The sequence below is a fragment of the Mus caroli genome, unplaced genomic scaffold (assembly GCF_978045245.1).
Source record: "Mus caroli unplaced genomic scaffold, Mus_caroli_1 scaffold_7, whole genome shotgun sequence".
NCBI classification, from domain to species: Eukaryota; Metazoa; Chordata; class Mammalia; order Rodentia; family Muridae; genus Mus; species Mus caroli.
Window position 1 is genome coordinate 22850054 of NW_028227262.1, and position 26546 is coordinate 22876599.

Sequence of the window (26546 nt, forward strand, 5' to 3'; positions counted from 1 at the left end):
TCCTATCATTGACCCCATATGATTTTTATAGCACTATTTCAACAATGGCTTGGCCAAGGCCCTGCTTTGAATTTACAAATTTATATGTGCTTTTCAGCACCTGTGGATATTAAATATTGTTTTTTGTCTTTTTTTCTTTCTTTTTTATAAGATATTTTCTTTATTTACATTTCAACTGTTATCCCTTTCCTAGTTTCCCTTCTGAAAATCCCCCGTTCCCTCCCTCCTCTCCCTGCTCCCCAACCCACTCCTGCTTCCTGGCCCTGACATTCCCCTATACTGAGGCATAGAACCGTCACAGGACCAAGGGCCTCTCCTCCCATTGATGACCGACTACGCCATCCTCTGCTACATATGCAGCTCGAGCCATGAATCCCACCATGTGTTCTCTTTGATTGGTGGTTTAGTCCCTGGGAGCTGGGGGGTACTGGTTAGTTCAGATTATTGTTCCTTCTATGGGACTGCAAACCCCTTTAGCTCCTTGGGTCCTTTCTCTAGCTCCTTCATTGGGGACCCCGTGCTCCATCGAATGGATGGCTGTGAGCATCCACTTCTGTATTTGCCAGGCACTGCCAGAGCCTCCCAGAAGACAGCTATATCAGGCTCCTGTCAGCAAAATCTTGTTGGCATCTGCCATAGTGTCTGGGTTTGGTGTTTGTTTATGGGATGGATTCCCAATGGGGCAATCTCTGGATGGTCATTCCTTTAGTATCTGCTCCAAACTTTGTCTCTGTAACTCCTTCCATAGGCAGTTTGTTCCCCCTTCTAAGAAAAATCCACACTTTGGTCTTCATTCTTCTTGAGTTTCATGTGTTTTACAAATTGTATCTTGGGTATTATGAGCTTCTGGGCTAATATCCACTTATCAGTGAGTGGATATCATGTGTGTTCTTTTGTGATTGGGTTACCTCACTCAGGATGATATCCTCCAGATATTGTCTAAGAATTTCATAAATTTATGGTTTTTAATAGCTGAGTAGTACTCCATTATGTAAATGTTCCACATTTTCTGTATCCATTCCTCTGTTGAGGGACATCTGGGTTCTTTCCAGCTTCTGTCTATTATAAATAAGGCTGCTATGAACATAGTGGGACATGTGTCCTTATTACAAGTTGGAACTTCTTCTGGGTATATGCCCAGGAGTGGTATTGCTGGATCTTCCTGTAGTGCTATGTCCAATTTTCTGAGGAACTGCCAAACTGATTTCCAGAGTGGCTGTACCAGCTTGCAATCCCACCAGCAATGGAGGAGTGTTCCTCTTTCTCCACATCCTCACCAGCAATTGCTGTCACCTGAATTTTTGATCTTAGTCATTCTGACTGGTGTAAGGTGGAATCTCAATGTTGTTTTGATTTGCATTTCCCTGATGATTAAGGATATTGAACATTTTTAGATGCTTCTCAGCCCTTCGGTATTCCTCAGTTGAGAATTCTTTGTTTAGATCTGTACCCCACTTTTTAATAGGGTTATTTGGTTTTCTGGATGCTCATGGATTGGCAGGATTAATATAGTAAAAATGGCATTTTACTGAAAGCACTCTAGAGATTCAATGCAATCCCCATCAAAATTCCAACTGAATTCTTCATAGAGTTAGAAAAGGTTATTTGCAAATTCATCTGGAATAACAAAAAAACCCTAGGGTACCAAAAACTATTCTCAACAATAAAAGGACCTCTGGTAGAATCACCATCCCTGACCTCAAGCTGTACTACAGAGCAATTGTGATAAAAACTGCATGGTACTGGTACAGCGACAGACAGGTAGGTCAGTGGAATATCACATACAAGGAACCTAGTAACACTATATACTCACTGAGTCTTGCCAGAATTTCTGCTCTGTAGAATTGTGGTCAGCACAATGACTATGATTTAATCCAGTACATTTTGAACAAGCTTGGAATGTCACAAAAAAAACAAGCGTTAGAAGGTAGCAAGGCAGAATTTTCTTAGCGGTTTCAAATGTATGTTTTAAGGTCTCTCATTAAATTGTGAAAGCACCAAAGTTCAGCCCCAGCAAGGCCCTAGAATCTACTAGGTAGTAATGACTTACCCCAAACTCACAGAGAATAAAGGAGGACAGCATGCAATATCTATTTATCCATACCAATAGATATTTCCTCAAGGTAGAACAGATGTTCCTTCACATCTCTGGATCAGCAAGGCTCCTTTTGTGGAAAAGACTTTTAGACAGTAACCAATGATTAAAAGACTCCTTGTCAAAGTGGTTCGAGAACAAGTGGTGCTAGATCTCAAAGGGTCTAGTAATGGGCAGCTTCTAAGGATGCCACTAAACATCTAAAAGGAACAGAGCTCTCTTCATTGCTCCCTCCCAACCTCATCCCCCATTGTCAGTGTAGCTAAGGAGTGTGGCCTCTGCTCATTTATTTTTAATGATTAATATTGAACTCTTGCATCACAATCTCATGTTAACTTCTTCAAGCAATGGAAAGTAACACAATTCTCCTACACTGCTCGGTATAAGGAATGTCTCACTCATTGGTCACTGGCAAGCATTCTTTTTAAAGAAAAGAATTCATTATTTCCAATATCTATTTTGTTTTCTTTGTGTCAAATACTTTGTATCATAGAATACAGAAACAATTTAATTATCCTAAATTTACAGTTTGGTGTTTTCTTGAATGAAATTAAAGAATTATGTATTATATTTTTGTATAGCCTAGACATATAACATTAATTTTCCCACTTCTAATGTTGTGAATTTACACTGACTTCAAACACGTTGTGTGTGTGTGTGTGTGTGTGTGTGTGTATGTATGTGTAGATCAAAATGTAAGGTTCTTTAGGGCAAAGGTTATATTTTCTTTCTATATTCAAACCTTCCTTTTATATGGAAAGTACACATCACACTGATGCATGCTAAGGGGCCACAGTGACCTCAATAGAGGCCTTTGAAAAGTGACAGCACGATAGAGTTAATACATAAAATTCCAAGAAAAAAATTCTGACCTTTCCACATTGCATGAAAACATGAACCCTAGCTTATCTCTCCTCCCACACTGAGGCCAGCCACAAACAAACATAGCCATCCAAGCCGCCGTAATCTCAATAGGTCACCCAATCTCCAAAGCACTTTTCAGAAGTCAGGGTTACTTTTCTGTAAGTTCAGATCTTCATTTGTGTTTCCTATTCCTCAACAGTCAGTATCTCCACCAGCCCTATGCCCCATCTATACAAATCTAGAGCCCTAACCCTCAACCCCACCCCACCCCCCCAAAAAATTCCTCTTTGGCCAGAAGTGCACATCAAGTGAAAGAGGCCTTTTAAGGTAGCTGACTTAAGGCCAATTCATGGTTAGTCACCAAGTGAGTATATAGTCATTGGAAAATCACTGAAGCTTTTCTGGCCTTTTTCATCCATGAAATGAGACTAGCAATGTTTTATGTCTGGGGTTTCCATGGCTCACATGAGATAATACATGAGAGCTCTTTGTGAGCTGTAAAATACTCCACTACTCTACAGGGCAATTTCACTATTGGTGAGGCTCTGTTTGAACACCGGACCATCTGGCACATACAGAATTAACAGTAAGTCGTCACACTATGACGACCTGACCCAGGGAGCCAGGACAGGGGTTGAGGTCTTCAATCAAACTCTGCTGATAGGGTTCTTGGATCAGCCCCATGACAAGGCAGAAAATTCTCCCTCCTCATTAGCTCACTGTCTGAGGAGCTCATGCTTCAAAACCACATCTTAGGGAAGGCTGGAGTGTTCTAATTAAGTCTTCTTAAGGAAGAAAGAGATCTTAAGCCTTCTATTGCTACTTTCTCTCCAGGCTCCAAGCTGAAGCCTGGAAGAAAAGTAAACAAGTCAGTCAAGGCCTCATCCCACACTCCCGCTGGAAGGCAAAATCTCCAGGAGGTTAATTGTGATGGGAACCAGGGAAGAGCCACTCCTTTTCCCATTGTCATGGAAAGACCACTTTGTCTTATGTGCTAGGTAAAGAGAGACCCAATTTTAACCATGATAGGACATAATGGGAATTATTACTCTTTTCTTAATTACGAAGTTCTATATACCGTAAGATTCCTAGAAACTCATGCAATCTACAGTTTGTCTTTTGATGATTTACAGGTGGCTAGTGATCTAGAAAATCACTTCTGCTTCCTAAGACCCCAGCAGAGCACAGCCTGGATTCATTGCACCCTTTGTCTGGCACCAGTCTCACAAAGCTTGCCTTAGGCAGACATGGCTAATCAACTGCAGATGACAGGCAAACAAAGTGTTTGTCATTCCATGCTATGTGGAGCTTTTTCTATGTGACTGCACTTAGCACACAAGACAGTGAGGCCCAAAAGAGTATGGCACAAGAAACCTAAATGCAACACCCAAGCTGAAAGCACAGTGAGAAATTAACTAGGTCAAAAGTCAGGAATGGCTACAGATCATATCAGACCTGACTACTACTTAGCCAAAGCAGACCTATAGAAAGATCTATTGTCAAAGCTAATCAGAGAGAGAACATGGAAGCAAGTGAAGTTCTGGGCATGCCTAGGCTTGCTTTAGGTGGGTTCTGTGAATAGAATAGCATCTTATGGTACTGGTGCTAGTCTGTTGGTCACAGATACTCTGAGGCTGATCCACAGGGAAGTTCCTCTGACCAGAACAGTATAGAAACCTCTTACTTATCTTTAGACTATCTCCTGCAAGTCTAACCACTGATTGGTATAATGTTTATGTCCAGGCAATTTTGAATGGATTGATAAAGGGAACCAGGGGACTCAAAATTTGTTTTCTAGGGGTCCTTTTCCCACTTCAGATGGGTTAAGTATATGGCTTCTTCTCAAATTCACACAGTGGAGCACATGTAAGAACACCCCAAAAGTGAATAAATCCTGTGTAATATTAAAGGAAAGTCATCCAAAGAATTATTTTCCCTCTTATTATCTCACAGTTCATTATGTATCTACATTCCAGCTCAGAATTTATCACACGTACCCTTATTTTTTTTTTTAAACTGAGCTAAAAATGGTAAAATGTCTACCATTTGCACAATGGTAGAAGCACAGTATCACATTCCCTCTGGACCTAACATGCTGCCTCTAAAACAGTTCATGGAAGTCATAGTTCAGAGAGCAATCACTGTAAACTCGCTCATCCTGGCAATCCTCTGCTAAGCATTGATGTCACACTATGGCTTTTCTAGCTTTTGTATGTCAGACCTATTTCTTCTGCAAGCTGCTCCCTGTGAACTCTACACTGAAGATCACTGTGAAAAACAACATGACTGGTCTGGTCTTGTCTTTAGAAAGTCACTGTATGTTATCAGAGAACAAGAAGCCCTCATGCATTCTTCTGCAAAAAGAACCACACTGTATAACTCCTAGCCCTAGGTATGATACCACGTTTCTATGGCAATAGCATTCAGAACCCCACCATTGGAAAACTGAGCAGCTCTCATGGCCATTGATATGTTATGGAACCCACAAACTCTCATGAACCTCCCATGGAATCTTGGGAACATTCATGAGTCTTGAGTGAGTATGTTTGTGCAGGTACATGTGGTCGTGTGTATATGAGCACAGGCTCCCAAGCATGTGCAGGTTTGGGTTTGGACTTTCCCAACAAGGAAAGAGAGTACACATCTTTGGAGCATCAAATCTCATAATTGAACCAGACTTTTATGGAGACCAGGACAAGACTTCCCGAATTAAATTAATGTAGGCACATACATGCATAGTGTCCCCTACTGCATGATGAAAAGAAGACACTTGTTAATGACAACAAAATTCATAATGAATGTCTATTGGAGTCAGTTTCTTATTTCAAAATACATAAAACAAAAACCAAAAAAATCAAACAAACAAAGCTTTCCATGGGAAATGTGAAGTAGAAAACAGAGGACTGAGTGCCAGACATAAACTCTCATCTGTGTAGCTTAGGCTCAGAAAGAGTAGAGTATGAAGCTGGTGGAATGCTCAGGCCCTCCTTTCCTGCTGCTTCAGATCTCTTTTGCCTTCCTGGAGGACCCAGGACTTACTAGAAAGCCCAAGCTTTCGTGTCTGTTTTTCCATCAAATGGCCAGTCTCTGGATTTCCTAGATTCCCCATTCTCTCTTCATCACGCAGAATGCTTCTTGCTTGAAGGGCGATGGAGGTAGTCCACAGGGCATGCGGCTGAACCAGGCCATTGGAGTGTTTCGGAGGCTGAGGGGAGACTCCTCAGGTTGCTTTTCTATTAAAAACCTGCCAAAGCGTTTTAAGGCGTGTAGACCTGGGAAGGTCAAGTACTGAGTCATTTTAATGAGTCACAGTTGCAGCTGATTATTTTGATTAGATTGACTAAATATTTTGCTACTGAGATAATGATTCAGGAGTACACAGCTCCGCAGTGAGATATTGCAGCTTGCAGGGACCTCGGAGATTTTCTAAAGATTTTCTTATTTTATAGAAGGGAAACTGGCAACTCCAACAGGGAACACTGCTCTACCTGGGGCTATGTGAACAAGTGGCATAGATTGAGTCAGGACCCAGTGTCACATAGGATAAATCATAGAAGGAAACTGGTAGTATGGCTAAAAGGTGGGTAACAGCTTTCTCTACTTTCCCTGGTGGCCCTTTATACAAACAGTTCCAAAAGCGAAATGGGTAGTTTCATTTTTAAAAATTAAGTAAATACAAGCCTTGGTTTTTGTGGGTTCTGGTACTTTGATGGCCTTACATTCTAGGTTACAGAAAGCTATTTGTCTACAGACCAGTATCTTAACAAACATAGAACAACAAAGGACAAACAAGGTCGCCATACATTCCCTAATTGTTGCCTGCCTGTTTACTGAATATATTCATTGCCCTCTCAATTACCCAAAGGAATAAATGGTAAGATCATGAGTCTATATGTGACAGAGTGCAGGTTCAACAGGTTTAGACCATGTGAACAACTGGCTCCATGTCACATAGCTTGTAGATGGGAGTATTTGGCAGCAGAGCCAAGTTCCACCCAAGTGCACATACCTTGACCTACAGAAACAGATACATTCTGCTTAAGCCTACCAAGGGTCTATTTAGGCCATCCCAGGCCCCCGATTACATAAGCTGCAAATTCAGTAGTTGAAGAACAAATTGGATGAGCAAAGAGGCATCTGCAGTCAGCGGCCTCCTATGGGGGGTATGTCATATACATCTGTCTGGAGCACGGATTAATCAGGCCTCTAGACACATAGTTGGCAACCCGTGAGTCCTGTTTTACAAAGCTCGTGGACTACTGATGTTTTAGTGCTCTGGGGACCGCAAATCTCGGCGCTCCTCAGATCCTCCTTTTGTCTTTCCCAAGATCCATTTTGACACATGTCCACATGTTTTCAATGCTCAGCCTGAACACATGTCATTTATAAACCACCAGCTCAAACACACATACACACACACACACACACACACACACACACACACACACCCTCATTTCATAGCAATCACAATATGTGGAGACAGTCCAGAGACAGAGAGTGGCACTCCCCAGCACTAAAAAATAGATTCAACAGCTCAATATACAAAAGCAGAAAATTTGGGGGTACATTTTCATTCCATTGGAAAAATTGGGTGTAAAATCTTCTTAAGACTACTTTACAAGGCCCTGCATTTTCTGTTTCCAAATCAAATGCTTACTACTTTGAGTGAATCTAGACGCTCCTATGAGCTACCATGGGAAGCACAGACTTCATGATGAGAGAAACAGAGACTGAGGACCTATCATAAGGCCAAGACAATCATAAAAGCATAATGCCGTGTATATAAAATGCATTGATCTGTAATTATCATCGTCAACATTTGAAAAGAATCTATTGTGTTGCATTGCTTTAAACATTTGTGCTTATTTCACTTGACTCTCACAACCACACTGAGAAATGTACAGCATGATAGATTCCATCTTAAAATATGGAAATTGAGGCTCATAAGTTTCAAGTCACTTATACCAGACCACACAGCTAGGAAACGAAGAGCTAGAATTTAAACTTCCAGCCCCTGGGCATGACTCACATCTGTAACAGGCCTGGAGCATGTGTTCTATTATCTTTAGTTCCACAAAGGAGAAAAACAAGCTCAAACAATAGTATACCTTGGTAAAGCCGCAAAGCTAATGAGTGCTAGGAATCGAACCCAAGACTTTGACCCCAATGTTACAATCCTTTCCATACACATCATTTAAGGGAGCCCATGGGTGGGTTTCAGGAGGGGCTGACTTCTATTTGCACCAAAGAGCTTCAAGTGTGCTGGTAAGAAGGCATTTCCTTCTGGAATGGTCCCAGAAGGGGGTTGGCCCCAGGTCATTTGTTTGAGGTAGGCAAGTAAGACACAAAGAATCAGTGGTGGAGAAAACCACTCTGTCTTTTGTCTGTAGCAGGCAGCTGGCAAAGCGCTGACCTTTTCAAACTTCAAAGAAGGTATTTGCCCAACACCCATACACCCTGCCTTCTGGAAAATGTTGATTGCTCTTCAGTATTAGCGTAGCCTTGCCTTGAATAGTAGCCATAACCACTGTTGAGTTAGTCCAGTCATGCTCCTGATATTGTATGAACTCCAAATGATTTTGAGCCCTCACAACTTGCCTTGCAAGAGACAGCACTGCTCTTTGCAGATGGCAAGAGAGGGGCCCTGATAGGGGAACTGACTTGCCCAGACATTTAGCTAGGTAGTGGCGGGCGGGGCCATGACCTCCTTTTCTGAGGCACATTGCCTCCCAATACTCAAGTCCCAAATGGAGCTAGTGTTCTGTCTTCCCTCCAGTCTTCCCTGTCTCAGGCATGGCAAGGCCACCCTCCCAGCTCCTCAGAATGTAAACCTAGCCCTTTCTCTTCCATAGTCTCCACCTAGTATGGCAGGGGATTCCCAGATTCTGATGTGGACTTGTCTCTCGAATTCTTCCCTCCCTGTTCAAGGTCTCCATTGCCCCTCCCTTGAGTCCTGGAAAAATATTACCAAATCTCCTGCATTGACATTCCTTCCCAGCTGCCTGCCCACCCCACCATATAGCCTGCAAAAGGGTTCCATCAGACCACAGGCCTCTTTCGAGGATATATTTTCTGGAAGGGAAAAGCACAGCCAATGACAATTCTCATGGCCTCAAAAGGATGTTTCCCCTAAACCTCTGACCACCTGCTTCAGCTCTCTTTTACCAAGCTATTCGTCCATTCTACCATGCTATCCATGGCACCACAGCCTAAACACACAGTATGCTCCCAACTTAGAAATGTGCCTCCAGCTGCTACCTCTGCCTACAGGGTTGTTATCCCTATATACCTGCAAAGTCCACTCCTCTCCGTGGTTTAAGTTTTCCCTCGAATTCCCCTCTTAGTAAGACCTATCCTAATTGCTTGCACTTAAGATTACTGTCTCTTTGTGAAATGCTCAGCACTGGTTAGGATGCCCTGGTTAGGATGCTCTGCATCCCCAACTTTGGAGCATTCAGCATCCTTACAACTTTTTGTACGTGCATTTCTTAGGTGGTTTGAATGAGAAAAACTAGCAACCAACTATCCAAATATCCAAACACATGGGGGACATTTTTTCATTAAAACCACCACATTCCACCCCCTGGCCCCAATAAGCTTGTGGCTATCTCTTGACACAAAAGTAACTTAGTCCAACTTCAAAAATCCCCATAGTCTTTAACAGTCTCAAAATTGCTAAAACGTCCAAAGTCTTTTGACTTTGTCTAAAGACAAATAGACTTGGCATTTATTCTGAGACTCGAGGCAGTATATTAGCCATGATTGCCTTTAAAATTTTAAAAAGTGAATTGCATGCTTGACATTTAATGGCACAAAGGATACATTCCCATTCCAAAAGGGGGGAATGAGAGCAAAGTGAAAAAATACTGGACCGAAGCAAGGCTTGAACCCAGCAGGGCAAACTCTAATTCCTGCGGCTCCATGTTTATGTCAATGTGCTTAGATGACTCTGTTCTTCCAGCTTTGCTGCCCACAGCCATTTCCAACCTTTTCTGACTTAGGATTTAGACCCTGAGCATGACACTGAAGATATTCCCAATAGAACATAAGTCCTACAAGAAGACTTTTGTTTGCCTAGCTCATGGTTGTCTTTACATTGACAAAATAATCCTAGCATCTTAGACACTCATAAAATAAGTGGCAAGATGAGTGAAGATGAGTCAAATGAATAAGTGGAGATGGCCCCTCTCTGTGGTTGGGGATAAAAGGGACCTGTTTGAGTGTGTGGGAGTGTCCTTGGACAGAGTCCCCCTAAATACCAAACCTTCAGGGTCTGCTACCTTCCCTAATATCCCTCTCTACCCCAGCCTTTCCAAATACCTGATTCCAAGAGTCAGGAGATAGGCTGGAAGTATGTGGTCAGCATAGATTCATGAGCATGAAAAAGCAGCAAAATCAACTCATGAGAGAGCCACCTGAGGCCAGATACTGCCTTGCATTTGACTTCCAATGTACTCCTACTGTCGTCTGGATGTAAGCCAGAGGAGTCAAGGTCCTGGACAGAACACCACTTCCTCTACGGAAAGGATCTCTCCCAAGGATTGAGGCTTTCCTCAAGACTCTTAAGCTGGGATTCACAGAGAGCAGAGCCAGGCCAAGCATACCTCAGCATGAGCTAACTCTGGCCAAGTGTAAATCTGTATCTCAAAACTTACATGAGGATTCCCACCCTTTGCTTGTTTTCCGCAGTCCTGAGGGTTGAACATCTGGGCTCATATATGCTAGGTATGTGCTCCAGTTAATCCCAGCCCTTGAAGATTACTTTAATACTAATCTTATTACCCTGTTGATATATGCAAATCAGATGACATTTACATTCTCATAGAAATTAAAGTAGGTTCTGTGATAACAGCCCTTCTCCTCTAACTGGTTTCCAGAACTTCAGGTATGAGTTAAGTGATGGCTATTTGTTATTTCTTTGCTCAGTGTCACTCAGACATTCCTGTGATTTCACCAGAAACATGGAAAGGTCTGTCAGAGATTCCAAATTTCTTCTATCTTTTGAGTGGTGTTAGGAGGTCTGCTTCTCCTGGGGATGGCCCAGTTGTAGCCACCATTCCCTTGGGAAGATGGGAGACATACAGCATTCCCATGGTGAGATTCATCGAAAGGGCACCAGCTTACCAATGTGCTCCATAAACTTCTTTCTAAGAGAGGTTGTAAAGGAAAACTAGGCAGAGGCCTGGACCTGGAGCCAGAAGACGAAGGTTTAGGTCCAAGTTCAGCCTCTCACTTGCTTTATGTCTTTAGGTGGGTCACCTCTCTCTCTTTCTGTCTCTCTCTCTCTCTCTCTCTCTCTCTCTCTGTCTGAGTCTGGATACTCTGATTTATAGAGGAAAGATAATACTACACACATACACACAAACAATCACATATGTGCATGCACATGTACACACATGCACACAGACACACACGCACATGCTTGTGTACACCAATTGTCTCATTACAGATCTCAGAACATCTCTGCAAACTATAGAGTTTAGTTAAAGATTAGGTAGTTTTATACTCCTAAAACAAAATGAACCACTTCTCCACAGGGTGCTAAGAGGATGCTATGGGGTGTTTCAGACAAAAAGGAGGCCAACCTGAGCAGCACTCATTGACAGGCAGGGTTGATTGCAGGTACCACTACCTTCCATTTGGCCAAGGCACTGTGCTGGGTATATGTAGTCAGATGGGGTTAGTTAAGGTCTCCAGTTCCTCTTACCATAAAGGCCACAAAATAACTGGAGTCACCTGGGCATGGCCCTGGGCAAAGCCTGCCTTTGTTTGGGTGGCCTCTCTCATTTATTTATCAGCTCCCTAGGGAAGGAGCTGGTGTTGTTTGGCACTGACAAGAAGAACAATGCAGTAATTATTTATAGCTCTGCCTGTGCACCTGCAGGGGTTTAGCTTGGCACCGAGTACTGGCAGGAATGAGAGAATGGTGTTTTTCTTCCTCCGCACCAAGCAGCAAGAAGGTATATTTGCCTGCCATTTAATTCAAAGTGTGCATAGTGAGCTATGGACTGGATCCTACTGTGTTTATGTCCTATGGAATACTAAGTCCTACAGGGTCTTGGGCTCCACAGGATTGGGGTGGGACTGACACCAAGGTGAGAGGGAGGCAGTCCAGGTCTGCTTTCAAAGAGCCTCTGTAATAAGTAGGAACATAGTGGTTCAGCTTCTGACATTGTCCTAACAATAGTTACAGGCACTTCATTCCAAAACTCAATTTTTTCATTTGAAAACCTAATGCCAGGCATGAAACCAAACATATAGGGCTTTTGTGGGTTTTCCTACAACTATGTGAGATCTCTATGTGCACAGTTGGTCATACAGTCACTGTTGGTTACTGTCAAATCTTGTTGGAATGAAAAGATAGCCATAGGCAAAACAATAAAAGAACCACACGGGGTTCTTTTGCTAAGTGATGAACTAAATGCCACCAAGTGCTAACCTGTGACATGGACAGCACCCCACCTGGTCCCAACCCTGCTGGAGGATGCTGACAACAGATCATCTATCTGACTCCAGAACAAATGGAGGTCCCACCACCTACTGCAGAGCCACTCTGTCTGGGCAATGGAAAGCTCCATCTCTCCACAGTCAGCCCATGTCCTCAACCCTCTCACCGCACTTCTGTATTGGAGGTTCATTTTCTTCATAATCCAAGATTAAGTTTTTAGACATAGGTCTGCAGTAGGCTGGAGTGGATATAAGTAGATAACATAGGAATAATCTCACAGAACTTATAGGGTGATAGAAAGTTGCCGTTGCTGCTTCTTCCTCTTCTTCCTCTTCCTCTTCCTCCTCCTCCTCCTCCTTCTTCTTCTTCTTCTCCTCCTCCTCCTCTTCCTCCTCCTTCTTCTTCTGCTTCATGTTCTGTCTCTTGTATTTGTGTGTATAAGGTTTATGTATAGAAAAAACTCAACTCATACCTATGTGTAGATATTTTACACATATATATGGAGAGAGAGAGAGAGAGAGAGAGAGAGAGAGAGAGAGAGAGAGAGAGAGAGAGAGAGAGAGAGAGAGAGAGCATTATAGTGGTTTAAGCAAGAATTTTGGGGTAAGCTCCAGTTGCACATAGAGGAATACAAGGTAAACTCTCTCGCTGAAGGATGCAGATTTCTCCGTGATTCCTGCCCATGCCCTAATTTCAAAAGGTAATGCTTATTACACAGAAGAAACAAAGAAGTATGTCTTGTCAAAGAAATTAATTCTGGAAGACCAGCTTTCAGCATAGAAAGCAAAGGACCTTCAAGAATTTCTAGAAAGTGGAGCTGAGAGTGGCTATGGGTATGATTCAGCCAGCCCCTGATAGGGGCACTCAGTGGTTTCCTGTAGTGAAGAAGGCTGAGAGGAAAGGCAAGAATGGGCAAGTCATGGGGGCAGCTCTGTGGAGCAGAAGGGGAGGATTGGATGGGCTACCTGACAGAAACTGAAAGAGAGTTGTTGGGACCTGTACATGGGAATTTTGTACATTTTTATATCTTTGACCATGGAAGATGTGGAAAATGTTTTGAGATGTTTTGTTCACAGCACAAAGGAGCCATACATAACAAAGTGAAGAGAAAGGGGACAGAGAGTCAGAAGTCTTTTCTGAGTCAAGGGATATCAGAGAACAGGGAAAACAGGACAGAGTTGAGAAGAGGGTGCCACCTGGCTTGGATGGTCTGCCGTTTGGGTGCCGAGAGAGAGGTGGGGCAGTTGCCTCTATAACACACAGCATAACTTCTTCGCCTCTCAGCCTGCCTACCCTTCCCACGAGGCCAAATTCTCCATGGAATGGAGAGCACCTGCCCCCTCTGCTTCCTCCCGCCCACCTTCTCCTCACATCCGGCAGTGTCCCTGCCCCCTCAACCTGTTCAGAAATGACTCTCTTGAAGGTCACCAAGGCCCTCTCCTGACCAAATCAGCAGCTTCTTCCGCCCATCTTAAAAACTTCAATTTCAATATTCTTGATTTTTTTTTCTCTTTGAAGTTTTAGCTCCAGGATGATTAAATTGCTTCATGCCAACTTTCTGGCCCTTTCTTCTCTCTCCTTGTTTGCTTTGTGTCCCATGAAGCAGCTTCTCATGGAAGGTTTCTCCTCTGTGTCTTCTTTACTTAGTAACCTACCCCACCTCTCATCTTAAACTCCCATCGCCTCTTTGCTCATTCTGCATCTCAGTACTGGCTGGGCTACCACGGGTGCATACCAGTGAGACATGGAAGTTGTAGGTCTTTGATATTGTGAACCCAATATGGCTCTCCTTCAAGGGAACTTCCTCTGTATCTCTGTTCATAGCCTGTCATTCTCCTGACACCTACACTAGAAATTTCTGAGCCAATTTAAATACTGCTTCTCTGTCACCACTCCTACCCAAAATTGTCTTGGGCTGTACTGCTCTGGGATGTCACACCCACTAGGATGCGTGTAATCCTTGTATAAGACACAGTATTCACCTCTGTGGACTCTGCTAAAGTCTTTCACTATGCAGTCTTGCATAAGACCGCCAAGTCCATCTTTCTAAGTATAGGTCAAGTTATATAAACTCTTTTGACACAATTTAGATTCCTGCTCATGATCTGACTTCCCAGAAAAGAAAACAATTAAAGGTTTATAGTGGGGAAGCTTAATTTTGTTTGTATTCTAGTGCTAATTTGGGGCCTCCAAAAGGGGTTACCCCAAAGACCAGAGAATTCACCTGTAAGATGATTAGAAGTTGGTAAATAAAGATGCCAACATCCAATAGCTGCACAGAAGAGAAACATGTGGGTTGAGTTTTCATGGTATTGGGGGAGAGAGACAACCACGAGGGGTAAAGGAAGAGGAAGTAGCCACCGTGCAATAAAGGAAGAAGGTGCAGGAGAAGAGAGAGGACAGTGACTATGGGTTAAGAGAGGGGAAAGCATGGCACTGAGGGATATCCAATCGGAGCTAGGAGCAGCCAAGATGAAACACAGTAAGTAATAATTTGGAGTTATTATTAGGAAAGTAGATTCAACAGCACAGAGGGTAAGCAGCTGCCTAGCTACTGTTCTGCTTAAGGCATATTGTAAAAATAACGGCTAAGTGTATCCAGGAAATCAATAATCAAAGGCAGGGTAGAAACCACTTGCCATTATCTTTACTATTTTCTACCACAAGGGGAAAATACATTAGTCTGAACAGACAGACTTGAAAAACAGTGCTAGTCAAAAGTAAGGTAAGACAATAAGGCAAATGTAAACACTCAACTACTGAAACACCAAAGAAAGAATTAGTAACTTCCCAAGTTAGAGAGGGAAAGCCAAGAAGAGTTGACATGTCAAAGGACAAACGGGGGCTTAAAGGATAAAGAAAGTGGCAGAATGTTGCATACAATAGAAAGAGAACAGCAAGCACAAAAGACGATCAGGCATGAGAAAACATGACTTAGAAGGGCTACTGACTGGAGACAGTAGGATGATGGAGGAGCATGTGGCTTGTAGGTCATTTGAGGAGTACAGGCTTCTCCTATAGAATCACGTTAGAGAGTCACAGGAGTGTTCATCATGGATATCGCAACAGCTTATCTATGAGTGGAAAGGACACTAGAAGTGAACTATGGGTTAGACTGGAAGACTGACACTAAGCAGAAAGAAGGTGAATGTCAACATATAAATAACACAACGTGCAAAGTGAAACTAGTGAATAGTCCAAAAAAAAACCTAAGCAGAGAATTAAATTTTTGAATAAAGAGAAGCATAATTCTATTTAACCCTCAAATAATACAAAAAGATGATAATTTTAGGGTAAATCCTAGGTGAATGGGCTAATGTAGCACTAAAAGTTACATAGTAAAACCATCTAATAGATACGTATTTTGAAAAAGATGAGCAAAAATATACTCTTTATACTTTGAAGACATTAAAATACATTGCAAATGCAAATTAATTAAAATCAGCATAATGATACTGCAGAACATACATGTCAAATGAACATAATAAAGTATTCAGGAATGATCTATTAGTCTATAACTAATATACAGTATATACATGATATTCACATGCATAAACCCAGTTTGTCATGGAAAAAGCTAAGGTATCAAAAATAACAGGATGAGAGGTCACTTATGACAATAAAATTAAAAAACTTTGAGAAGATTGAATTTAAGACAGAAGTTTACCCTTCTTATAACAACAAATTCTAAATCAATTAAAGCCTAATTGTGAAACTTGAAACTATAGAATGGATTTAGAAATAAATGGAGACTCACAGTATACTCTTGTATCAAGCAAAGCTTTATTAAGCATGCTATAAAAGAAAGGAGAAAACTGATGGATCAATGCAAACTTAACAGTTACCCCACAGAGGAATGCATCATAAAAACACCCAACTGATTACAACCTACAGTGAGTGGGAAGTTGTACAAATTTTCAAGGAAAGAACCAGATATACAAGTAGGAAACAAACAAACAAACAAACAAAAAGATCAAGCAAAAGAAAAGCATGCCAAGAAAATAGATAAGCCATTTATTGAAAGTGCAAGCTGATAAGACAATACACACATGGAGATACTTCCAACTCTGTCCAGAACTTGTATACTCAGGTAACAAATTGGTGACATGATTTACACTAAGAAATTTTGTTTTTGAAAAAGTAAAATAAATCAAGTATTGAGATAATATCTGTGAAATGGAAACTTCATACTTTGAAGGGAGTAAGAGGAAGCCTGTACAACATGTACAGTACTTGGTCAACTGTGTCATGAGCCATGTCTGAAAGTTTAGCTCTTGGTTAAAATCCCAGGGATATGGGCAGATTTTAACAGGTAAGCACAGGGAAAGGTTTCTGTGTTCCCCAAAAGGGACACAGACTTCACTTAATATCTTGCAGAGAATCCTGTCCTGATTGTCTTCATTTCTTATTCTATCCCACTGAACAATGTCCATAGAACTTTCTATTATTTAACTTATTATATGGTCTTCCTTCCTTCCTTCCTTCCTTCCTTCCTTCCTTCCTTCCTTCCTTCCTTCCTTCCTTCCTTCCTTCCTCCCTCCCTCCCTCCCTCCCTCCCTCCCTCCCTCCCTCCCTCCCTCCCTTCCTTCCTCCCTCCCTCCCTCCTTCTCTCTCCCTCTTTCGCTCTCTCTCTCTCTCTCTTTCTTTCTTTTTTTCTTTTACCATTCTCATCCTTTAGAGGAGCCTCATGAAAACAGGATTTTCAATCTGTCTTTTGCTGCTTTGTTGTCAGGACCACCTATAAAATGACTCCTGTAATGGGGGCTCAGCCATGAAGTGACTGTCCAAGGACCACCTCAGAAGAGTTCCTTATGAGCCCTTTTGCTTTCAGTGAGCTATATGCCAAACTGACTGCATTTCAGAAAGGCTGGATTTGGTCCAGTGACTCCTCTCTCTTCTAGGTTGTTCTCTAAGCCATTACAGCATTTCCTGACAGTTTTGGGCAGATCAGCAATGCTTGCGCTTCTGAACTCTGAAAGCCTACCTCCAGTGACACACTTTCTTCAATAAGGCCATTCTTCCTTCAACAAGGGCACATCTCTGAATCCCTCTAAGTAGAGCCACTCACTGATGACTAAGCATTCACATGCAGGAGTTTATGGAGGCCATTCTTATTCACACCACCACAGACCTTATTTTTGAAGTCATCAGGTACTTAAGTAACGAACCTGGAGAAACCTAGCTAACACTCAAATAGATGTTTCATTTCTACTGTCTAGGTTTCATACTGCTGAAAGTTGTCATGCACACACCATCAGAGGAGAAAAACAATTGTCAGTCTCAAGAAGGTGTGAGTGCCGTGAGCTACAACAAAGACCTTCCTGACAAGAACTTACCACTGATGAGATAGTGGCATAAATGTTATGGAAGTAACGAACCCCATTTTGATTGGACTTAAGAACTTCTTCAAGAGATAGAACCCATACCTTACTGTCAGTGAGGTCAAGAGCCGGTGGCTAGGTAGGTCATGGACTTGGGTAAAACACCTGCTAGTATTGTACTGCTAAATGGACACAGCAATAAAGCTACTTCTTATGACTTATTGGCATACCCATAGATCAATCCATCACCCAATCCTCACCAGAAGCTTCCTTCTTGCAGTAGATGGCAATTAACACAGAGCCTTACAACTGGTCGACCTGCAGAGAAAAAGAGACTTTCTAGTGCTGAGCCCTAAATGAGAATGTCTGCGCCACACTCTCCTCTCAAGGCTTAGAAAGCAATGCAGAAGAAGGGATGGAAAGATTGTAGAAGCCAGAGGTGATGGATGACTTCAAGGAAACTTTTCTAGAGACAATGGAGTACAGATGTCTAGACGAATTCACAGTGATGGTGAAGGTAGCTCAAAGTCTGGAAGGCTCAAGACAGACAAAATTCCAACAGAGGCAAGGTGGTGTCGATTTCCCACTCCTAGCTGAGGAGATATTTGCATTTGATTGTTTCTGAGAGAGGGAAAGTCTGCTTTCTTTAACGGTGTAACACCTCATGTATCAGCTATACTCCAGGATATGCTCCATGCCCAAGAGTAGTCACCCAATACAGACGATTTGATATGTCTATGAGGGATGTTGAAGAAAACATAAAGATGTGTGGGTAGAGAGGAAGAGGACATATTAGAGGTGTTGAGGAGGGGGACAAATAGATCAAAATGTCTTGTATGAAATTATCAAATATTAACAAACATAAGAAATAGAATAAACTCTTTAAATTTGGGGAATAAATTGATTTCTACTTCAGAATAATTAGAAAAAGTTAAAATCTAATATGATTTACAGTGAGTGATTTTGTTGCTGAACAGTTTTATTTTGATGGGGAGATTGCCTGATTTTGGATTTGCTTGAATAATTAAAAAACAGCAAAAATTTAGCATACTTTACAACAATTGTTTCTGCCAGAGAGTAATTTTGGCATGATGAGCTATTATGCTGCTTTAGGCTTTGTTTGAATTAAGACAAGAAAAAAGTCATGGTGCTTTATAATCCCATTTGGTTTGGATTAACCAGGTTAAACCAAGGTATATCTTGGAAGCAGTAGAAAGAAGACTATTTGGGCCAGAGGGAAATTTGATACAGGCTTGGAAGCCAGACCAGAGAGCTTATCTGAAAATTCAACCTAGTTCCAAACAAGAGGAAAATAAAAATCCTACCTAAGGTTGGGCACAAACAACTTCTTGATTGACAGTGGAGTCAAATCCTTTCTATAGCCTATTTCTGGAAAAAGAGATGCTATGATGCCTCTATGGGCTCTCAGTTTAGCCCTCTCATTTCCATGGTTTTCATTCAAAATACCAGGCTTGAAGAGCTCAGCAGACTAAACTGTGTCCCCTTCATTTCCAGATGGAATCACTAACCTCTAGTGTGAAACAGACTTTAAGTAGGCCACTGAGGTTGAATGTGCTCATAGGAAAGACCTGAGTCCAAGGTAAAAAAGAGGAAGAGACTCTAACAGCCACAAAAGGAAAGGTCATGTGAGTCTAGAGATAGCCTTCTGCAGGCCAAGCAGAGAGGCCTCAGAGAAGTGAAACTTTACAGTGCTTGGTGTTCTATCCTTGATAACCATGAGAAAATAAATCTGTTTCTATGCCTCTAATATGTGATGTTTTGTCGCAACAACCTGCCACACTAATACAGAGGGCAGAACAACTAGGAAAAACCTCACCAACTCCTTATTTGTTTAATACATTTTCATAAAAAGCCATATCCAATATATGAAGTCCAATGCAAATGGCAATATTGATAACATATCCTTATGCTTTTCTGTAATCTCCTGAATGTCATTATAACAAGCACTCATGATTCAGCATCCCTCTTTCTCAGATGCAATGCTGTTGCTTACATTTGCACTCCTGTGCCTGCTGTAAGATCTTTTTTTCTGTAATCTAAAGTGAGGCAGTTTTTTTTTTTTTTTAACAATGCAAGGACTACTGACAAACAGCAGTAAAATTGATTTGATGTCAAGATATGTTGTGTGAGATTATTCCTGGGGATAAAAACATCTACTCAAACCATATAGAGAACCAACAACAGAACAAACCAAGATACCACCAAAGTCCAACTTGATGAATCAGTGAGTTTGATTGGTGTTACTTACAGGAATATTGGTGAGGTTTAACTTATAGAAGCAGAGAAGACTCAAAGACATCTGCATCACCAAGGCTCACCCCAGCATAGGTGACAGCTTGTGAAATCAAGAAACCTGGAGTGTACCACACAGACTGTAGGAACATAAACAGGTTGGAAAATGGCCTTTGCTGGTAGCTCAGTAGGTCTGAGTCTCTTTCAGGAAGATTGGCTACTTTACACTTCTGCCACAAAAATTGTCGTGTCTGAGAGTTTCTCTGAGAGCATATCTCTGCTTATATGTTTGGAGAGGAAAACATCTAGTGAATCCTGTTAATTTTAGGGCTTTCCTGAAGCTATTGAGTTGTTTACTTCCTGAGCTTAAGGTGCTTCCTGCAGTATGCAATGATTTGCTTCCACTTAGAACATTCTGCTGTTTCTTCTTCTTCTTCTTCTTCTTCTTCTTCTTCTTCTTCTTCTTCTTCTTCTTCTTCTTCTTCTTCTTCTTCTTCTTCTTCTTCTTCTTCTTTTTCTTCTTCTCCTCCTTTTCCTTCTTCTTCTTCTTGTTCCTCCTCCCCCTCCCCCTCCTCCTCCTCCTTCTTCCTCCTCCTCCTCTTCCTCCTCCTTCTTCTTCTTATCCTTCTCCTTCTTCTTCTTCTTGTTCCTCCTCCCCCTCCCCTCCCCTCCCCCTCCTCCTCCTCCTTCTTCTTCTCCTTCTCCTCCTTCTTCTTCTTCTTGTTCCTCCTCCCCCTCCCCCTCCCCTCCTCCTCCCCTTCCTCCTCCTCCTCCTCCTTCCTCCTCCTCCTCCTCCTCCTCCTTCTTCTTCTTCTCCTTCTCCTTCTTCTTCTTCTTGTTCCTCCTCCCCCTCCCCTCCCCTCCCCCTCCCCCTCCTCCTCCTCCTTCTTCTTCTCCTTCTCCTCCTTCTTCTTCTTGTTCCTCCTCCCCCTACCCCTACCCCTCCTCCTCCCCTCCCCCTCCCCCTCCCTTCCCCCTCCCCCTCCTCCTCCCCCTTCCCCTTTCCTTCTCCTCCTCCTCCTCCTCCTCCTCCTCCTCCTCCTCCTTCTTCTTCTTCTTCTTCTTCTTCTTCTTCTTCTTCTTCTTCTTCTTCTTCTTCTTCTTCTTCTCATTCTCTGTCTTAACGGAAGGTTTTAATCTTAGAGGAAACCACTACATGACATAGTACTAATTGGAATCCCAAACTAATAGACAGGCAATGATCACTTTGCTCAAGAACTTTGCAAATGAGTTTGAGGGGTAGAAGGTAATGAGAACTGGAAACTTGACAGAAAAAAGTTTAACATAGCTGTCCTTCCTATCACCTTGCAATAAACTCTGAAGATGATTGCTGGGTTGCACATCTCAGATGAGAAGTGACAATCAAAGTCTGTGTACTGTTATGAATAATGGTTTTTAGTTCAGCCTCTGAAAGGATTACCAGTGAGGACATTACTCTTGTGTAGGCGATTACACACATCTGTTTTGAGCTCAGAAAAGAGGCTTCTGTGGCCACTTGTAGACTGGGTGGTGTGGGTTCCAATGTTTTTAATTAAACCATATGAGGATCTAGAAAGCCATGAAGTGTTAAAGGCAAGAACATTTGATGTAGAGTTAGAGACCGTCCACACTTTATTGCTGCAGCAAATGAGGTTTATGGAATTGTACTTGGAAGCCTTGGGGCTGAAGTCTAGCAGTGTGACAACTCACATGTGGGACATGCCATTTAAAAAAAATGGAGGAGCTGGAGAAAGAATGGAGGAGCTGGAGAAAGTACCGAAGGAGCTGAAGGGATCCGCAACCCTATGGGTGGAACAACATTATGAACTAACCAGTACCCCGGAGCTCTTGACTCTAGCTGCTTATGTATCAAAAGATGGCCTAGTCGGCCATCACTGGAAAGAGAGGCCCATTGGACATGCAAACTTTATATGCCCCAGTACAGGGGAACGCCAGGGCCTATAAAATGGGAATGGGTGGGTGGGGCAGTCGGGGGGAGGGTATGGGGGACTTTTGGGATAGCATTGGAAATGTAATTGAAGAAAAGATGTAATAAAAAATATTAAAAAAACATGAAAAAAAAGATTTAACTTAAAGTGTGTGTGTGTGTGTGTGTGTGTGTGTGTGTGTGTGTGTACATAAGCCCAGTGCATGTGGAGGCTAGAAGACATAGGATCTCCTAGAGCTGGTGTTACAGGTGATTATAACCCAGCCAGTGTACGTCCAGGAGTGAAACTTATGTCTTCCAATACTCTTAAATGCTGAGCTATTATTCCAGCTCCCAAGATATCATTGTTAAAGCTATTGCTTTTAGTTGTTGTTTGAAGTAATGGATGCCATTATTGTTTTACAATACACATTTGACCTTTTGGCATTGTATCATAATATTTTCATCTACAAATGTGTTGGGGTGCTTCCATAGCTATCCAGGATGTATATAATCCATAGGCTGCAGATTGGATATACCCAAATGTATCATTATCTTTAATTCTTATCCTTATCTTTCTGCCCTTCGTCATCCGCTATCCCCATTCCTGCTGTTCTCCTTCCTTCAAGAGTCCCTCCTTCTGTTTTAGTGACACCTGAATTCCATTGACTTTGCTTATTCCCCTTATCCTCCTCTTAGACTTTCCCCTTCATAGTCCTTTCCTGTTTTCAAATCATATACATGAATTACTGTGAAAATATGTAATAGTTGTCCGAGGCTTATTTATTCGTAACATAATGAGTTTTTGGTTTATCTATTTTCCTGAAATTTCATTCTTTCTTATACCTTTGAAAAGTTTTGTGCATGTTTGTGTGTGTATGTGTGTGTGTGTGTGTGTTTCTATGTGCCAATTTCTTTATTCACTCATCTGTTGATGGGCGTCTAGGTTTGTCCCATCTAGGCTATTTTAAATAGTAAACAGTAACCCATTTGATGAATGATTTTGAATATCCCTGGTGTTCACTCAGAATGAGACTCTAATATTTACCTTCTAAATATCCATTAAGTACTTTCTTGAGGCATGTATTCAATGTGAGGCAAACATGAGGCAATGGAGTGGGGACAGCACAGATAGGATACAAAGGTGACTCATGTGATCCCTACTCTCCAAGAAAAACACTTGTTAGGAAGACAAAGTTATGGAGAAGAAGTGGATGAAAGGAAGAGAGAAAGGAAAATGCTGAGGAGAGTTTTAAGATGAAAGTGGCATTGAGGGGTGGAGGTGGGGGATGGTGGGTTACTGTAAGCCTTGGGATAGTGTGTTGGGCAGTTAAATAATTCTGGTCCCATCAGCTTGAGAGTTTGCACTTAGAGTCATGCCCATGTGGACACAGGATGGCAATCTCTACAGCTAATTATTTCTCTCTGCTCAGGTGATGAGTAAGTCAGAAAGAGGCTTGCTAGACAAAAACAGAGTCACAGATTTATAAAATGGGCAGAGGTGAAGCACTCGAGCCTTCTAGACAAAGGTGACCACCTACTTAAATGTCTAGAAGAGGACTGAAGTCATTTAGTGGATAGTAGAGAGAGTTCACCTATGATTATGTAGCTTCCTGGATTCCTGCTCAGGCACCGTAGTCTGTAAATGCCTGTGTTTTTTTTCTCATCCTGAGGAGGAGACTGTGGTCATGAATCACTACAGAAGGCTTGGCAGAAGCAACCTATATTAAGATGAAGAACAGCACTTTCCACTTTTTCTTTCCAGCTCTGTGGGGTCAGATAATCATGAATTGAGGAAGGCAACTAAAAAGAGACAGTCCATCCCTGGAAGGCAGGTAGGACTCTTTGCCATTATATAGAGTAGTTAGCAGTATTACATAAACCAACTTTTACCCATCCACTTCTGTATAAGCAATTCTGAATGATACAAAAATGAACACTTGGTGAGCTGCCTCAGTAGGTAAAGGCACTTGCCATCCACTTGACAACTATTCAATCTCCAGGACCCACATAGTGGGGAGGGAGAGCTGACTCCTACAGGTCCCCCTCTGACCTCTGCATGTAAACAGACACACACACACACACATACACACACACACACACACACACACACACACACACACCACACACCACACACACACACACACACACACACACACACACACACACACTAAATAGAAATATTAAAATGAAAACAAATAGGAATACTTTCAAAGGAAAATATTTCAAAAAGGAAGATTTTAAAAAGAAACCACAAATATAAGACTAGGCTAACTAGTCAGAAAACCCCCTATTGGAGGAGAGAAGGAAATGGGTAGATGGAAGGGAAGAAGAAAAGGTACCCCTTATATTTTGCTAAATGGAGCTACAGTATGCTGGACCTGTCCATCCATCATTTCTGATTGACAGCCTGCTGAATGATCACCTTGTCAAGACTCTTCACGATCCAAGTCCTGAAACTTATGAGTAGGAGGTCTAATGGGTCTGAAGGGGAGCCCCATGGAGCAGAAATTGAACTGGGAAATAGGGGTAGTGGAAGTACCAGTCCTCCTTGGAAGGACTCTTGAGTTTTAGTGAGACTTCAAAGATGAGAAAGTAAAAGCAGGGAGCAGCCTTTGTGGCCTTTTATACACCAGTCATTAGATGTGAGCTGCCTCTGAGGACAGGCAAAGCACCACAGTTGTTCTTTGGATGAAAGAAATGCCTACAGAAGGACCCAGGAACTGGGGGAATGACTGATTCCACCCTTAAACTGACATCTAGATCTCAGCAAATCTAGACTGGTGTCCTAGACATTCCCTGTAAATGTGTCTCTGCAGAAGCTGTTTCCTGTCCCTGAGTCACTAGTCTCTCATCTACAAATATGAGTGGGGATAAAGGGCATTTAAGGTACCATCTAAATTTTGGGGTCAGGGATTTAAAATAATGGCAACAACTTACACACTGGGTACAAGAATTGTCTTCCCATCATGCTTTGCATTCTTTTTTCACCACCAAACTCTTGTGCAAATCTATCTGATATTTTTCGATATCTCTCTGTTCTTGCTTTCATCTGAACAAGATTTCAATATGTAGTACAAGCTGACCTCTAACTCCCAATCTACCTGCTTCCAACATCATGAATTCAAGGATTATTGGTCTGAGCCATCAGGCCCAGTCTCATTTATCCATCATTTCCCAATTTGCTGATCCTTTGAAGGAAAGCATAGTACTTAGTGCTGTTGATAAATGACAAATGGATCTATGAGCCAAGTATGTTCCCCGGAGATATGAAATGCCCTCCTTCCAAACAAATAAGGCTGTGTCAGATAATGAGTGATGTTTGTGAGGCTAGGGATGAAAGTTTGGAAACTATCATACAAATTCTAAAGTCACCGAAGGTTTGTTTAGGGGAACAGTGGCTGAATGCTAAATTCTTGAGACCATGCATGTTACAAGAGGCATCCTTAACACAAAGCTGAGGACCACAGGGACTATGAAGCTCCACTAAGAACTATTTCATAGCTGTATATCAAGCCAACGGATAGTTATATAAGAAGGTCATTTCCTTTAATCTTTTTACCTTAAAAATATACTTTTTCATAATACTCAAAAGAAAAGAAATGAGTCCCACTTATGATGAAAGCAGCCAGGTGTACCAAGGTTGTCCCGTGAGTGTTTACTGAAGGGAAATGGTGTAACCTGCATACAAGATGGCGAGAGCCAGACAAAAAGATTGGTAAAATTGCAGTAATTTTAACCAGCACACTACAGAATCAGGGGTTGTTCAGTAAGTGACAAGCAATATATAAAGTAGAAAGACAGTTAAACTGCAAGAAAGAGATGCCTTCGAAATGGAAAGAGGCAAACTTCCAAAGGCCTCTGAGAAATCCTTGAAAGCTGGGAACATTTACAGAATGTCCTCCTTCCAGGTCAAGGGAAAACTATCTAGCATTTGGGTATCGTAGGCAAACATGTTCTCTAGCATGTATCTATATTCTTACTAAGAATAAAAGGTGGTGCGAATACAACTACTAGCAGTAATGACTGTGTACTCAAAATTACAGTGGTAGTAATAACTGATCAATACTAGATACAGAAATAGATTCAAAGCACTGCAAAAGAACTCAAGAGTAGAGTTAGGGCTCCAAACATTGTCTTAGCTGCATCTAAAGGTAGCCTGAGTGTGTACAGCTATAACCCTGCCTATTCCAAGTTTTATATTTCTACATATAACATTGTCACTTTTTCTTGCTGAGAGGTAAGTTCATAATAAAAATAGTAATGACTCTTTCTCCTTTGCTGTTTCTTATAGAGATCAGAAGTGGAAAGGGTGATGGAACACTCCATCTCGGAGATGATCCAGTGAAGTCATGAGAAGCACCTAGCTCAGTGGTCTGATCAAAGTGGGTGATGAGCTTGTCATTATGTTGGCCTTTGCATCTGTGCAGATATATCTGGTAACACGTGTTTCAAAGCCTCTTCCTAGCAGAGTCGAAAGCCAGGGTCTGGCCGATGGCTGAGCTTCAGGAATGGCCTTTATAAAAAAAAAAAAGTGGCTTTGCTTTGTTCTCCTTCCATGCGTTCGATCCAGTTCATCAACCATAACAAGCTACGCAAATGCAGACCAGTGTGACTTTAAGTTGTTTGCTGTCCTGCTGGCACATCATGTGGCTTTTC

The 26546-nt window shown here is 42.0% G+C and overlaps 1 long non-coding RNA gene across 1 annotated transcript in view; it reads left to right on the forward strand.

Annotated features, from left to right (window-relative positions):
- Positions 1–26546, forward strand: part of LOC110295864 (uncharacterized) — an 83084-nt gene that overhangs the window by 52691 nt on the left and 3847 nt on the right. Inside the window, exon 2 of the long non-coding RNA XR_015047493.1 lies at positions 26182–26272. This is a non-coding gene — a long non-coding RNA (uncharacterized LOC110295864). The remainder of the gene's footprint in view (positions 1–26181; positions 26273–26546) is intronic.